Consider the following 17,857-nt stretch of genomic DNA (forward strand, 5'->3'; position numbering starts at 1 on the left):
GATGAGAAATTGATAGCATTATGAGTCTTAAAGGGGATCAAGGAAGGCTTGAAATCTGCATGGCAGGAATCTGTGAAATCTGTCAAATCAAAAATACATGATTATTAAATGTTGCATAACAAAAGGTAAGCATTATATTTAAATCTAAAGAATTTGTGAAACACTTGAGGAGAGCAGGTACAATATTACTGCAAATGACATAGCCCTGTAAAAGTCTAAGTCATATTAAAGGAGTAAAAATATTGATGAATTAAAAAAGGTACTTTAGAAGTTTACAGACAATACACAGTTCTTCTGTAAGTTATTAGCATTTCCAAAATGCCTTAACACTTCAAATAGGTGAGTGGCACTGTCTGTAGTAAATCATATTTATCTATGCCCTAGACAACACAGCTATATTTTCTTTCAAATTACTTTTCTTTATACACGATAATATTGCTGAGCTGCTTGGTTTAGTAATACTTTTCCATAAAATGAAAATGCTCAGGATGTTAATAATGAAAAAGTGACTGAACTCACTACTGTACTAGCTACTGGTAGAATTATGTGTCTCTCTGTCATTTAGATGTTAATGAAATTAACACTGAAAAGGCCAATGGTCGCACACAGATTTTCTCACATTAACCCATTTCTTCTCTCTGCAAAATAAACTCATAATAATATTGGATTTGCTTCTATTGTCCTCGGCTATTGTTCAATGATGAATGTGCAGGAGCTTTGGTTTTTACCATGGGAAATCCAAGTTATTCTGTGATTGCCGAAGCATCAAGAAACAACAATATTTCTTACACATTTTGCAGGTGGCTTAAAAGAAAATCTAATATCTGAAGACTGAATTAAAAAACTATTGATGTAGTATTTGCTACACAGTCCAACAGTATATGCATACATGCCTCACAGAGTAAGGAAACTTGTAGCTTTTTAAGAGAAATAAGGAACTGAATCAATGTCCAAAAGCAAAAGAGAAACTGATATTCATAATTAACATATTAAATTACAAATTCCTATAAATTCTGTAAGAAATGTAACACTTTGTACTAAGAAATGAAGGACAGATTCACTGAAATGAAGGAAGTCTCATTTAGGCTCAGCAAATGTCAGATTTATAAAGAATAGAACTTTAAAATACAACTGAAAATGCAACTGAAATTTGAAAATATTTATACAAATACCTGGTTTCTAAAGACAACTCTTTTTTCTAGAGAAGGTATTGCAATGTCTTCCTTGTGCTTCCAGCAGGTATCTTGCATACAAGAGGTGGATTGAGATAGCTGAATTTAAAATTACTAAAAATATAGTTCTAAAATGGAGTAATGTCCTTGTAATTGAAATTAAACAAACACCAGTTTGGATGGCAGATTATATAAAACAGATAGCTTGCCCTTTTTCCAAGCTAGAGAAGAGAAATAGGGGTTGTATTGGTCTAGAGAAAGCTCCAAAATACCCAGATTAACATTCTGAGTTAGGTAATGTCACATTTTAAATATTTTAAGTATCTCTGCTAATTAAAATATGCAAGGCTGTTAAAATCTTATTGGTATCACTGGAATAGTTTCCTCCAGCATTAGTGTATCATGATATTTTTAAAAATCAATTAACCTCTTTGTCTTTACTACCTTCAGCATAAAACATAACTTTGGAAAGATCTCCAAGTGATCATCTAGTTCAGCTCCCAGAACTAAGCAGGATCAAATTTTTATATTAATTCCTTGACTAAAAAATTATATTCGTTTATCTCTCATTTCCTTACAAGAACAACAACAACAAAATTATCAGAGTCATATACACTCAATTGATTGTTAATTAATAAGAAGATAAGAATGGTCTGAACGGGTTACACTAAAGGCACACCTGCCCTTGGCATTGGGGTTGGAACTGAATTATTTTTAAGGTCCTTTCCATCCCAAACCATTCAGTAATTCTTTGAAAAAGTAAGAATGTGGGAAATATACATGATCCACTTTAACTTTTTCCCAGAGCCCTTCTAGCTAAAGTTCAAGAATTTATATGTATAAATAATAAATAAATATATCTCCAACATCCTCCAGGTACAAATTCTTGCCTTTATTTAAAAAAAGTGGATGTGTTTTTGAACCTCACTTTTATCAGTTTCATTTGTTATCCCTTACTTTTTGTACATGAAGAGACCAGATAGTAAACTATCTTTCCCTATAGATTTTTGCCAAGGCATTCATGATTTGCAAATTTTTAGCTTATTGTCTCTGGTTTTTATCTTTACATCTCATGGATCCCAGCTTATCTATCATTCTCAGTATGGAAGACATTCCATAACTTTGATCATCATATTTTGTAAATGTTTGTGAAGCATTCAGTACTGCAGGGTTGATCATTATAAAAAAAAAAAAAAAAAAAAAAAAAAAAAGAAGAAATAAATAATTCTGTCTTTAGGGCAGGATTTGAATAATCTTTAGTGAATAAGTCTCGGTACAGACTATTAAACAAGATGAAGACTAAAAGAGGGAAAACTGATCATTAACAAGAACTGTCTGCTTCTAGACTGAATGAGGCAAGGATTTGGAGGATAGAAAAAGTACATCCTCATGTCATAGACCTAAAAAATGTAATACAGCATTGACAAAAATGGATACACATAATCTTGATTCCATTATTAGTATGCTTCTGTGTGATTGCCTTTATAAGGTAAACAATAGTCTGTAAACCCTTTCTCATTATATGTAAAAGATTAAGAGAGAATAGAATGTTGCAACTTTGACAAAAACAGAAAGAAATGCAGATGAGTAGTGAATCTCACCTGATGGTATCACAGAAAATTTGCCCTTTATAGCAGACCTCCAGAGAGTAACATATATTTATTGCAGATTTTGTTATTATTTAGAGGATGGCAAGAAGAGATTTTTTTTCACAGTGACAATTCTCCTTTTGTTCCTGTACCTCACCCCATTATTTATGCATTTCAGTGTAAAAGGAACAGATAGGGAGATGGGATAAAAGGATGAGGATGATATGCCTGCTTTCGGATGGAGAAGTGCCAGCTGAGTTAAAGAACTGTCAGAGGTATGTGTTAAAAGGTGTTTTCACTCCTCAAATGCAGGCACAAGGGGTATGAGAGTCTCTTCTGAATGAAAACATGTTCTTAGGACCCATTTAGGGGTGAATAGGAAAATAAAACAATAACTGAAGGACAGGTACGTCTGCAGTTCCTAAGTTTCATACCAGGATTTTCAAGTAGATTTTCAAAATTGGGTGTTATGATTTAATTTGTACTTTCAAATAAAATTTTTCCAGGTTTTACAGACACATATTGACATATTGATAATGAAATAGTATATAAGTTATACGCATAGATTGTATTCTAAAGGCTTCTAGAAGAGATAAATCATAGGGATCCACTGTAGCTGAAAATCACTTCAAAAAAGGCCAAATCATACATATACTTCTTCCTTACTGAAAACATTAGATTATTTCAAAGTTTTTTTTTGTTGGTTTGTTTTCTTTTATTTGGTTTTGTTTGCTTGTCTGGTTGGGGTTTTTTTTTGAGGGTTGTCCGTGAATGTGTGTGTTTATGTTTCAGTTGGTTGGTTGATTGACTTTTTTTGGTTTTGGTTTTTTTTAATTAACAAAAATAATTTGCTTGTAAATGTAGTTTTGTCTCAATTATTCTAGTCGGGACTAAAATGGAATTTTTCTAATATTTCATTTCTCTGCATTTTTTACTGTGGTAGTTTTGTTCCTTTGTACCTCTCTGAAGGTACAAAGAAGAATCCTCTGTACATTGAAGGAATGACATTTTTCTCCAGAAGCTGCAGATCTTAATCCTCAACTTTGGGGAGTTATTTTGTAATTAAAATTAACAAATATGTTGTTTTTTTATTGATTGCTTGGGTTCTTTTGCTTCAGAAAAGAGATTGGAGACTTTTAGTCAGTTCTACTTTCCGACGTTTTAGGCAAACACTATTTTGTCCTGGAAGTCTCTTACCTAAATTATTTTGAGGTAGGCATCTAGTAAAGACAGAGCATGCTGTACTCTACTACTAACCACATGTTTACCACATGACATGTAAATATATCATATCAATATGTCAATAAATAATAACAGATACTACTAAAGGACAAACACATGCATAGATAGAATGTCTCCATCATCAACAGGATGGTGATTAGCAATAGAAAATGACAATATTTTCATCTCTAAAAATAGCTATTAAAACCTTAATCTTTCTGTGTTTCATGAAGACAGCAAAAGCTACATTTTACAGCTATCCATGAAAATGCAAATATCATCTGTAGACTGAGTATCTGAAAGTAGCCTGGGACTGAGGAGGATATTGAGAAAAAAGAATAAGCTATACCATAATTTAAGTTTAGCTGTCTTATCTGAAATATTTTATACTCTTGCTTCTAGGTCTTCCTAGAAATCTACCTTTTCCTAAGTAGTCTTCTGACACCTCAATTCACTGAAAACCAAAACAATTTTTTTTCCTTCCAATCTGAAAATTAATCTGTAATAGCTGCCAGATGTGAGACCAAAAAGACAAAGTAGAAATAGCAGAAACAGTGTCAATTAAGCATAAAATATTTTTAAATTATTTCTTTACCTTTTTCTAAAAACTAGAGATACAGATGAAATTATATGTTTTGTACAGGTTTCATTAAATGCAGTTTTGAAACTCTTTTCTATCATCCTTCAAAAGCTCATTCTTTGGCTACTATTCAACAATGTTTTCTATCAAATCAGTATTTTTTATAGTTGTGGCTTGTCCTTACTGAATGTGTGAAAGAAATGCCTGAATGTTGTTCTTCTACAGTGGTTGCTGATTTATAAGGTATTCATGATTAATGATGATAAGAGATGTCATGTTTGAAAGTGAACAGGAACATGTCCATTCACCTAGAACAGAGACAAAAAAGATCCTAGAACACAGTATGAAAATTATTGAAATATTGTCAACATTCACTTCAGTTGAATGCAGAATGCTGAAATTTCTGTGCCAGGGAGATACTATCCTCAAACAAAATACATTGCCTTATACAGAGATGAGTTAGGTTTTGTTGAAGTAATTTTAACACCGCAAATTTATAACCAATTTGTAACACAATGTGTGGACAGTGAGATTGGAAAATATTGCCCTCGGTAGGACTATGAGAATTCTTTATCACTCCTTATGCTATCCTGCATTCAGCATGTAGCTCTTGTATGTAGCTACAGAAACCAAGGTATGGTCTCCACAAAACTGCTAATGAAGAAAATCCATTCTTGCATGAGAAGATCACACTTTTTTTAATTACAAAAGGAGAGAAAAAAGCAATTGAATATACATTATAAAAATACTTTTATTGCTGTTTTGATTTAAAATTAAACATTAATCAGAATGTTTAAAGCCCCTGCTGTTTCTCTTTATTCACTTTGACAGCTACCCTTATGCATCTGTTCACAATTGTAAATGCACAAATAACAGATCAACTTCTGTTTTTCAATTATCAATGTCATTGTTTGAAAATGAGAAATAATTATTTTTATTTTAAAAGCAAGACACTGATGTAGTGTTTAGAGATCTATAAATCCTATCTTGGCCTTAAGGAAAGCATATAGGAATTGTGGGAGGGTGAATGTTTGCTTTATTAATTCCAGCCACTACCCTGTTCTTTACATCTGTGTTTTTGGTGGAGGGAGTGCATGCCAAGAATCCCCAAGAATCCTGTGTACATTTGCAGTATTCCTTGTGTTTATCAGATCACAAGGCAATCCCACCAGCCATAGCAGCTATAATGATCTTTGATATGTCCCCTGTTTTCTAGTTAGCTCATGGTCCAGAGACTATACACATTTGCAGGAAAGTTATGGTACTTTTAGATATACTAATACAAATATTTTGAATTTATGTCTGGTTTACCTACTTTAATCATATTAAAGCAAAAATGAACTAGAAGTAGTTTCTAAAAGTAGAAGTGGATTTTCAAGTATGTAAAAATATTTTCAAATATATATTTATTATACAGATATCAACAAAGAAAGAGTGGAAAAATCTTTCTAAATGTTACTGGGAAATTAAATATACACTTTCCTTTGTTTAACATCTAATTTAACGTCTGGATATACAGAAAGCCTTCAAGGCCATAGCTAGCAGTCCCTCCTACTTTTACAGGTTGAATTTATATCAGTCTAACTATTAATTTTAATGGTCTTTGTAATGTTCTCTGATTCTAATACCAAAGCAAATACTATAAGAAATTAGATTGCGTTATAATCTTATTTGCGTGTAATCTGAATATTTTAATCCTTTTAAGTGACAGAATGGGAACATACAATATACAAGGTGTTCTTTCCTTGAGAAAGCAGATATATTTGCAGCTGCATAAGAACTTGTATTTTGATGGCAGCACAATAAAGTGAAATTTTAATTACTTTATGAGGAAGAGGCAACAGTTTTTCTGTGATCACAAAGAATATAAGTCAAACTATAACACACAGAGGTTGTGATTTAGTGTACGACAAAAAGAAAAATATAAAGAAGAAGAGGCCAAAGATCTTTTACCATTTTTTATCTTGTACTTTTCATGTTTTTACCACTTGGTACCTGCCTGATATAAAAGTTGAATCAGATGAACTACTTAGAGATTTTACTCTGAGCATATACAGTGACACAAAGATCACATATTTAAATCACATCCTTAAAGTTCAAATAATGACAACAAGTCTGAGAAACAGAAAATAAAGTTCTTTTACACTGGATTTGCACTGACAATTGTTTTTGTTTTTATCATGTTTAAAGGTGAATTTTTAAGAGGAAGCTTATTGAACATATTTGGTATTTCTCTGTCACCTACCCTTTGTTTATGCAAACAACCTGCATGAGTGGAAAGAATTATGATGTTATGAATACAAAAAACATCTTAAACAACTTCTAAAACCTTTTTCGTTTGAAACATCATGGACAAATGATGAAGCAGGTTTTGACGGACAGTTTTCCTGCCAGGTTCTCCTCTTCTATACATTGGAGGCAGGTCTGCAGGAGCTATCTACTGTGGCAAAGTACTTTGATGTAGACCACTGCTTCTACTCAAATACAGGCCTAACCATTACTGGCACTTTGGTTAAAGACAGTTTAAAACATGAACATTCTCCTTAATCTTCTTTGCTTTCAAGCAAAACATTATGACATTTAAAAATATTTTAAAAGATACAACTCATTGGTAGAACAGGTTGTGAAATTCCCTATTTGTTTTTCAGAAGCTCAGGGTTATTTATTTATAAGTTGGTCATAGCTTCATATATGTCTCACACTTTTCTAAAAAGGGGAAATATGTGGCATTATGAACAACCAACCATTCACTGAATTCTGCTTTTAAAATTTGGATTGTAGTTCTCATCACTAAGGTCCACAGACAAAAATCTAGTTAGTAAGAAGCTGTGCAATACCTTAGTAGTCACTTTTTGTAGTAATTGAGCTAGTGGTGTATAAGTATTATTTTCATCGGTTTTCAAATTAAGTTATACTTTGTTATTATACTCTATATGTCTTTTCCATATCAGCTGAAGTGAAATTTCATCAAAAAATCTATTTGTATTTTTTGATACAAGATTCACTGAACAATCTCTGGCCATAAAACATTATGCTCATTGTTTTCACATCAGTTTTATTATTTAGGTAAAATATTTTTTTAAAAGTTTCTACTATTGAGCTTTTATTATTACAGGGATATTTCATATCATATTTCAAAGTAAGTCATTATTCCATTATGAGGAAAATTTTTTTTTTAAATCTAAACACTCTCTTAAAAATGGCCCATCTAAACTTTTTAAGTATTGCTGTAGAACATGAACTGCTCTCAAGAAACCTTTATATCTAACTTTCCAACACAAAAATTCAAACTTCAATTCTAATTAGCACCTCCACCTTTGTTAAGGCTACTTATCAGGAATGATATGAGGTAATGTTTGATGCACAACTATACTGGCATCTCTTTGGCATAACATGTATTTTACCACTGAGGAACAGTATTTTTCATTGTGGCCTAAAAAAAAAATAGTATCAGAATTCTCCTTACCCATAGCAGTTTCTAGTTATTTTGGTTTTATATTGAAAAAGCATTTATCAAACCACATAAAAACACTTTTTTTTTTTTTTTTTGGTCAATGAAGCTCTCAGATTTCATTTCTGCTGATAGAATGACATGAGTGCTAGTAATAGTATTTGTTATGCCCATTGCCTAAAGCCAGCCCTGAGAAAGCACATGGCATATATTTTCAGACTTGTGTTGGTTATGTGACAGTCTGGATTCTAAATGATATACCCTGCTTTAATAAAGCTGACTCACATGTGCTGTACTGCCCACTTCCATGCTTCCCACTCTGAGCTTGCAGGCTTGCCTTTCAACGTCTTTGTTCTGGACCCGTTTTTCAAGAACAAATCCTGCTAATCAAGCCAGATTGTCATAATTATGTAATAAGAATAAATGAGTACCAAAAAATTGGATAAAGCCACAAAATTTGCTTGAATTCATATGTCATTTGAACCCTTGTTTACAAAGTAGGAAAACAGCTGCATTTACTGTGCTGTCACATTACACTATAAAATGCAGCAGTTAAATACAAGTAATCTTCAGATGTCTTTTTAAGAGGTAAAATGTAATGTAAGATTTTTTTTATCAGTCCATCAACCAGTAAACTGACTTTATGGGCATGAAGGAAACCCGTTTGTTGCTAATATAGGACTTTCTGCATCAAGTCTTTGACCTACTTTAGAATTTTTAAAGCTATTTCAACAGACATTTCAAATATTATTCATTAGACAGAAGTCTAATTCCCCTATTCTCTACAGCTTGTTTGATCAATAAACTGATGCAAATTACTCCTAACAAATTGCAAATAACTCCCAATAAATGATTCTTCTAAGCTTTACTCTACGTTATATGAAATATCTTCTTATTTTCCTTTTCATTTATGGTTCTTTCAAAATCCAATTTCTTTTATATTCAAAAGTCAAATCGATTTTTACTAATTTACTTTTTTTGTCAATTGCATTTGGTACACTACATTAAATAGTCTGCTTTCAATAATCTATAGTCTCCTAACACTACTACAATATTGATCTTATGCAGTACTTAATTCCAGAAAATCTCACTTAGCTAGGATTTTTACTTTCTCACTAACAGGTCTGTGAGCCATACCTTGAAAACTATATAGTTAATTGATTCACACAGAAATTAAAACAGAAACTTAAAATAATCAGTATAAGAATTGGTAGACTTTTTTTTTAAATTCAGCATCTTTGTATTTCAACTGGTTCTCTAAGTTACAAATCAATACAGTTTACTTAATGGTGTCATGGAGTAATATATGTAATTAGAGTACATGATAATGTAACAATAAATAATACAATTATTATGTATTTCAGCTCTCTATATAGCAAAACTCATTGAAATACTCCAAGATAAGAGAAATCTCTGATTGTCTAGCCTTGCTATGTTACTGCTAATGCATGAATTTACATGGCCTCACTAAAAGAAAAAAGAATTTAGAGTGATAAAGGAATAAGAAGTCTGCTTCTATGATTGAGGGCATATTGTAATATTTTTAGGATCTACAGATATATTTTCTGTAATTGAAGGTGGGTTAATTTCTATTTGTGTTGTGAATAGAAATGCAACATTTACTCAGAATACCAGTACCACTCTGATAGAACTCTTTTGGAATATCTCTGGCAATCACTAATATTCTCAGAGTGGACCAGACTGAGAATTGGAGCCTTCTATAATTTTTTTTTTGCATGTATATATAATATATTGATTTCTTGAAATAACATTTCTTTTGTTGAGAAGAAAATCTTAATTTTTTAGAAAACTAGCTAGTTTAGGAAAGACTCAGATCATTTAAGAAGTATACAGAAGTTTGAAAATTGCAGATCTGAAAAGTTTAACTATAATTTTTTTTCTGATTACATTAGTAGAATCTGTTTCTCCCAAATCACTGTACTGGATAAATAATGCATTTTTTTCAGGAACAATTCAACATCTGCTATCCTTTAATCCTGAATTGTTTGTTCCATGGTATGAGGAGAGTCTAATGTTACTACAATAGACTCTTTTATTCTGTAACAACTCTGAGAATCAGGTAACTATTAAAGATTAATTTATACACTACAATCCAAATATTATTATGTAGTTTAGAAACTCAACAGAATGAAATTAAGCCCTGCTTATTACTACTGAAAGTTAAATTAACTCCCAAGAGGTTTTCTCTCTCATTCAAAAATGCTTCCAGTAAGCTTATACAGATTCTGTACTTGGAATGTAATTCTTTGGCAAGACTGTTTTCTTGACTTTTGCTTCCATGGGCAAGAATGAAAATTCCCCTTTCTGCTAAGCAGAAAGTTTAAAAATATTCTGTCAAGGGTTTTCCTAATATAGAGACATAGTAGTTAAACAAGTAAGGTTCCAAAATTTGGTGCATAAAACTATTCAATGCATAGATACATTATTTTAGAGAAAACCTTGCAACAAAAGTCTTCAGAACACATACATTTTATATTGTAGAAGTACATTTAGAACAAAAATGCAGATTAGCCTAAGAAATTAAACTAACCAGAACAGCCTCCAAGACAGTTACTAAATCTTAATCCAAGATCTGAAAAATTTTGCAATATCTTAACTAACTTCATAATGATTCAAAGACCAAGTTTCTGACGAAATTGTGAAATGAGGACTTCTGCCACCAATTCTAGAATTTGTGTGTTGCAGTAAGCAGAACTGTAAAAGAACTTCCTGTCTTTACAATTGCAATGAAAGAATTCAGATAACTAGGAAGGTATATTCATTTATATTTCAATACTAGAGATGTTTAGAATCTTTCTATAAACCAGAAATAAAAGTATTTCAGTGAGTTTTGTTTTGTTTTAGGCTAGTGAATTGATGTTTAGAGAAATAGGGAGCAGAGGAATGATTGCATGTTAGAGTTTGTGGGGGAATATATCACCTCCAGAAAAATGTGCAAAGTAAGTTTCTAGGTATTGATGCTGTATCAGCAGTGCTCTGTGTTTTTGAAAAGACACAATAAATCTACAAAAAAAAGAGACATTGTTTCAAACTGCATGCTAGTCCAAAGTAAGCATGATCTACAGAAAATTACAACATTTTTTTGTCAGGATGTAGGAGAAACTCTGTTGTTTAAGTATCTCTTCTCTACACAGCTTTCCTGTCTTATCTTACAAACCCTAAAACAGGGTTGGAAGACAAATGTCATAAAACAGCCCTCAGGAGACAGCTTTTGTATGAAGAGGCCAGTAGAAAAGGCCTCACATAGCCCACTAGCTCTAGGATTTGTTTTTTCATAGTGTGTCTCGTAAGTTTTGAGTCACTGAATTACAGATACTGGCATTCTTGAAATCTTTTGCTGGAAAAAAAGCCTTTCATAATTGAAGGATGTGACTTAAGCTCAATGAGTCATCTCAATTCTGTAAAGCATTACCATTAAATGTCTCATGAAAATAATTATTCTTTGTTATACTCTTCAAGGTTCTGTCACTCTTAGTATTGATTGCTAAAAGCATAATTTGAGACAATTAATTATCCTCCAGGAACAATATCAAACAATGATCCACACAGAAGCATTTAAGAAACAAAAATTATCTACATGAGAAAATAACCCCATTCTTAAATCAGATTTGTGAGTTAATAGAACATATTGAGGCAAGGGAATGAGTTTGCAGTTTCTTCTCTCTTATTTTAGTAATTCTGCTGTTTGAATCTGCTATATTAATAATTTAATTTTCATAATATAACATTATACTTTGCCTTATAAAACGTTTATTCAATGTTCCAGGATTCCAATTATAAAATGCTTAAATGTAATCTGAAACTATTGTTACCATGAGTGTAAAAATATGTGACACTTAGTAAAAGATATTATGAAACTGTGAAGCATCATCAGATACATCTCTTTTCAAAATGTCACAGTAATTGTAACACCAAAACAATTTTTTTGCAAAATAATCACATTCTTGTTTGTTCTGGGAGAAAAAAAATAAGAATAATCAGGTCATTCTGTGGACATTTAGGGCTTCTGCAACCTCTGAAATCATTCTTCGTAGTCCCATGCCAGTTGAGAAGTAGTTATGAATCTGATTGTGCCTCTGCGCACCACTACATAGATCAATTGCAAAACCAAAATACCTTATTCTCAGCTTTTCCAGCAATTCTCTTAGCATCAGGAAGCAAAGATAAGGATGAAGTGTTGTTAATAGAGCACTGTATTCTGTAGGCATGTATATTCCATAAGCTGCATTAACAAAATATTGAGAAACAGAACATTCACTCTGCTGAAGTCAGTGTCAAAATTCACAAGAGCAGGAATTTCAGCTGTTGTTTCCCAAAAAATAAAAAAAATCATTTAATGACTTTTAGTTGTTTCACAGTTATGTTGATGTTATTCAAGCTGGAGATGGGCAAAGTAAATTTATTTATTTATTAATCTGTTGAGGGTAAAAAAAAAATATCTCTGATTGATTGTTAGATGGGGATGGCTTATACAGGAAAAATGACGGAATTTTGTGGGAGAATGTATTTGTAAGTATTCAGAAGATAGTAGACAATATCATTCCTAAAATAAGTCTGACTATCTGTGAAAAAAATCAAGCTGTCTTTAATATTTATAATAAAACCTGGATATAGAAATATACATCCTGCTTGACTATGTGCAGGCATATGTATTACATGGGTGCAAATGAAGAATTAATCTGATCCTTAGGACAATAACATAAGTTTTAAGCAGTGTATAAAGTGAGACAGAAGAAGGATATTTTAATGCATAGTTTCTTTTTTTTCTGTCATATTTTTAAATGTAATTATCAAACCTGCTGTTAGATACATTTTCAAACAATTTACTGACTACTTCTATAAGTATGAGAATGTCCAAAGTGTAATTATTTTAAAATTTAATATCTAGGGTGTCTAAGGAATAAATGCTGTGCTCATAAATGTTATAAATCTTCTGCAGTGACCTCCTCACAGTCTACAACTTCCTTGAGTGATCAGCTTATTAGAAGTTGGCAGATGCTGATCTCCTCTCTTGGTGACCAGTTACAGAACATGAGGAAAAAGAATGAATTTGTGTTAGCGGAAGCTTAAGTTGGACATTAGGAAAAGGTTTTTCACGGAGAGGTTGGCTGGTCACTGGCAGAGGCTATCCAGGGAAGTGGTCAGAGCACCAAGCCTGACAGAATTCAAGGAGTATCTGGAGAATGTTCTTAGTCATATGGTTTTAGGCAGAGCAGGGCGTTGGTCTTGATGATCCTTATGAGTCCCGTCCAACCTGAGATATTCTATGATTCTATGATTCCATGCCATTTAGGGCAGGATAATTATTCATGATTGCTAAGGAACTATTTCCTCTTGCATGAAATTTTTTTGTTTGATTTTCCATATTGTACTTGAAAATGTAATTTGGAAAATGTGAAATTACCATTACTGGAAGTGTGTAGCAGATATGTGCATGTGTAAAGGCATGTGCTACTCATAGTTTTATGGTGAGCACATGGTGGTGCTGGCTAAATGGTTGGGTTTCTTAGAATATTTTCCTACCTTAATGATTATTTGATTCTATATAAGATTTTATATATTTATACAGAACAGTATTATATAATGAAAACAGTGAATAATTACTTTTAACTTTGTAGGATTAAGTGATACCAGTCTCTATGTATCAGGACTTAGTCACAGATGCAAAGTTTGTGTATGTATAGTGGATCTATAGTGTCTCCTGTGCATTAATTGTAAGCCTAAGTTTTTTAGCTAGGTGGAAAAAAAATTCTACTGGACATCTGTGGCCATTAAGCGAATCAAACCAGGTCAGAAATAATAACTGTCTGGAAACCATATTTTTTTGGTTGGTTATTTTTTTTTTTTTTTTTAATAGTTTGCATTTTTGTAGCAGTTATTAACATAATGTATGAGTTGAAGTTTTCTGACCTAGCATAAAAGTTGACACAATTTTATCATGCAATTTGCTTTTAAAGTTAATAGAATACTACAGATATGGCTGATGATGCATTTTAGCAGACTATATTTTATGTATCCAAAATTGATTAAATGAATCAAAAGCTAAAAACCTTGATTAATTATAATGAGTTCCTGATTAGTTAGATGTTATGTTACTTTACCAGAAGTTTAAAGTTAAGTGAGATTTATCCTGTCCCTTTGGTCTGTTCTGCTTTAAGTCTTAATCACATTAAGTTTTCCTGTATGTATTTATACAGGAAAAACACTGCAAAGATTCTGTCCATTTTTCAGAATAAAAGTAGTACTGAAATATCCTCTGGACAGGCACTTTTACTAAAAAAATAAAAACAAAAAAATACAACCAAAAAAAGTAATCCAATTAGGAAAACCTAGATAATATATGGAAAATCTGCTTTAGCACTTGTCAAAAAAATGCTTTTCAGAAAGGGAATATGCTAAAGAATAAGAAATGTACAACAGGAGAAAGATTTTATTGAAAGTCCCTTCCTAAGTACATGCATCAGTTCATCATTTATGACTCCAGGGCCTCTACTGCAAGAGCAGTTCTAATTCATTCCCATTTGTGGACCCCTTGTTTTTTCTGCTTCCTCAAAATGCAATGTTATCTAACGTTATTTCATGCTGAGATGAAACACTGACTGTATCAGTAAGGATAACTGCTGAGAAAGAAGAACAAAAGAATTGTATGCATCTAATAGTCTAACATCTTCACTGAGGATATGCTGAGCTAGTAAATATGCATCATCTATCCCTAATGAATTATCTCATGCAGTATTGGTTCCAGCAAATTGTTGTATCTGGAAAGATGCTAAGACTGTGCAAAAACTTTTATCAATAAAGTAGACCTGGAAATATTAGCAAAAAACTCACAAAAAACAAATAAACTCAAACTTTTTGTTGAGTTAGTTTTTGCTTGAGTTTGAAATATATTTGTGATTTCAGCTATTGGGGAATCAGCCTTCTGATCTTACCAGCAGCTGGTTAATATTTTATATGTTTTCCTGGTCTAGGCCAGAATAAAACTAAATTACACTGAAGATGCCAATGAGATTTTTATGCTTCACAGATGCATACAACCCATTGACAAGGGCATGTGACTCAGACTTTAAATTCATGACCGCAGGAGTCATGTGGGAATAGTTGCTATTCGAGTGTTATAGCATTTCAGATGTGTTAATATTTGATATATGAATGGATGCCCTGGATCATAGTTAAAAATTAGCCTATAGAAACAGTATCTCATCTGGCTTTATATCTAGGCTGTACAGAGAATACTGTACTAAAAGAGCCTGTTCCTGCATTTAGAGCCTTGCAGAAGATGAGGCAAAGTGAAGACAAATTTCCATAAGCTTCTGATAATTTGCACAAGTGTCACAAATATACTATAAATAAGACACCAGGAAAAGGTTCATCATTCTGCCATTCTCTTGAAGAGGGAAGAGCAGCTGGAAAGGAGCCCAACAGAAAAAAACCTGGGGTTCTTGGCTGACGGGTGGCTGAACATGAGCCACCACAGGTGGCTAAGAAGGTCAGTGGCATCCTGGCTTGTCCGGTGTGGCCAGGGAAGTCATCAGACCCCATACTCAGCACTGGCGAGGCTGCACCTCAATTTCCATGTCCACTTCTGGGCTCCTCACTCCAAAAGAGACAGCAGGGTGCTGGAGTGACTCCAGAAGGGCCATGAGGCAGGGGCTGTTTATCCTGGGGAAAAGGAGGCTCAGGCTTTTTATTGTGCTCTAAAGCTACCTGAAAGGAGGTTGTAGCCAGGTGGGGACCAGACTCTTCTCTCAGGTCATTAGAGACAGGACAAGATGAAACAACCTCAAGCTGTCCCAGGTTCAGACTGGACATCAGAATTTTTTATTCAATGAGAGGATGGTTAAGAGTTGGAACGGACTGCTAAGGGAGGTGTTGGAATCACCATCTCTGGAAGTATTCAAGAAACAACTGGGTGTGGCACTTTGTGGAGAAATACACTTTGAAAATAAGGTAATTTCTATTTAGGAATATTTAAATTTTTAATTTCACTTATTAAAACCTACTATTAATATCTTCTGATATAATTCCCTGTGATCTTGAAGTTATTAAATGTTTCTCCACTAGGATTTTCTCCTCCAATATGGTAAATAGTGCAAATAAACAAGTAAAAATAAGCCAGAGAAAAGGGAGGTTCAAATTTAAAAACTAGTGGCATGCCAAATCCAACCAGTGAACTAGAACATAGAAAAAATACATCTTGAATCAAACAATAACATTTTTAAAAAGCCAGCTTTAACTTCTGTAAAACTCTTCCTTTTCATATGACAGCACATTATTAAAATGAATAATTGATAAGCATTTGTAGAATACACCATTCTTGGGTATGTTTTATGTTGGATATGGGAAAGTAAAAAATTTACCTTTGGGACAGAATTCTAAAACTAATTCTGTAATGAGTGATATGACTCATTACAGTAGATATCTTTATCCACTGCACAAGTGAACACCAACAGTAGATGGTGTTTAGATAGAGAGGAAAAGTGAAGTTGGAAAAATGTGCATTGTCTTAATTATATATCAATCCTCTTGGAGATTTATTTCCCCCTATTTCTTACACTAAGAAAATAGCTTAATATCAGCACTTCTCATTGTTAATTATCCCATTTGTTATTCAAATAATTTGTAAAGACAATACATGAAACAAAATAAATGGTAACCCATTTTAAACCCTGAAGATTATCCAACCTTTATTTTTTCAGCTGAAAATGATCTTTGAGTCTGGACCTCTATTATCTCTCAGCCAGAAAGGTCACAGGTGAGTGGCACAAGAGACTTGTTCATCTTACAGACAATGAACATATTGCCTCTCCTTGTCTTTTAGACACTACATAGCAGAAAAAAGATAACTAAACTGTTTAAAAATACAATATTTTTCTTGATTTCCTTAATTATTTTGGTAATTTAGTATAATTAATATTATATTCTATCAGTATATCCTAGCAGAAACACAAAGAACTGTAAAGTCACAGGATATATGAGTATGATGTATATACTAAATTTTAAATGATGGCTGGGAGATTTCAGGTTCTAGTTATAGAGATTTTTCCAATCACTTAATCATCTCTGTTTTTCAGATGGGCACATCATGTAAATCTATCCATTGCTGGTCAACAAAAATTTGAATTATCCTCTCGTCTCTCCCTGAACAAATATAATAAAACCCTTTAGGATCATTTTTTCGAAAGTTAGTAGTAATGGTCAGAATTTGTATAGTCCCAATTCTCTCATAGTCAATCTCTTATGAAAAAAAAGAAATTTGGCGTTATTGAAGATATATTTAAGTAGTCCAATTGTTAATGTGAAGACTGTTAACTTTTGTTTTGTTTTTTATAAAAAAACTTTAGTTGAAAAAATGAATGAAATTAAACTACATTCTTCAGAATTAAATAAAAGGAACATGCTTCATTAACAAAAAAACCCCAAAGACACAATAACCAAATGAACAAAAAGTGGTAGAATGATTTCTGGTTCTGTAAATATGTACTTTTGATATATGATATTCACCAACCTATATTTATCAATGCGTAACAGTGCCTATTCATGGGATTATTTGTGCTCTTTGGCATGACACTGCAAAGCTAGCACACATGCCCATATCCTGTATAGCAGACAGCAATATATTCTACTTGACTTTGTGGGATTACAAGGTTTTTCTTTAAAAGCTCAAATTTGTCCAAGAAGTAAAGAGGCTTTCCTCACATTTCTCTAAGGTGGCCAAATAGGTAAATATGGCATCTTTATGTTAAAGTGGGAGAACTAAAGTAAGGATATATGAAATAGTTTCACATAACAGAAGCTATGTGATCTGTTACCTCGATTTAAG

This window comes from Lonchura striata, chromosome 4, assembly GCF_046129695.1.
Source record: "Lonchura striata isolate bLonStr1 chromosome 4, bLonStr1.mat, whole genome shotgun sequence".
NCBI classification, from domain to species: Eukaryota; Metazoa; Chordata; class Aves; order Passeriformes; family Estrildidae; genus Lonchura; species Lonchura striata.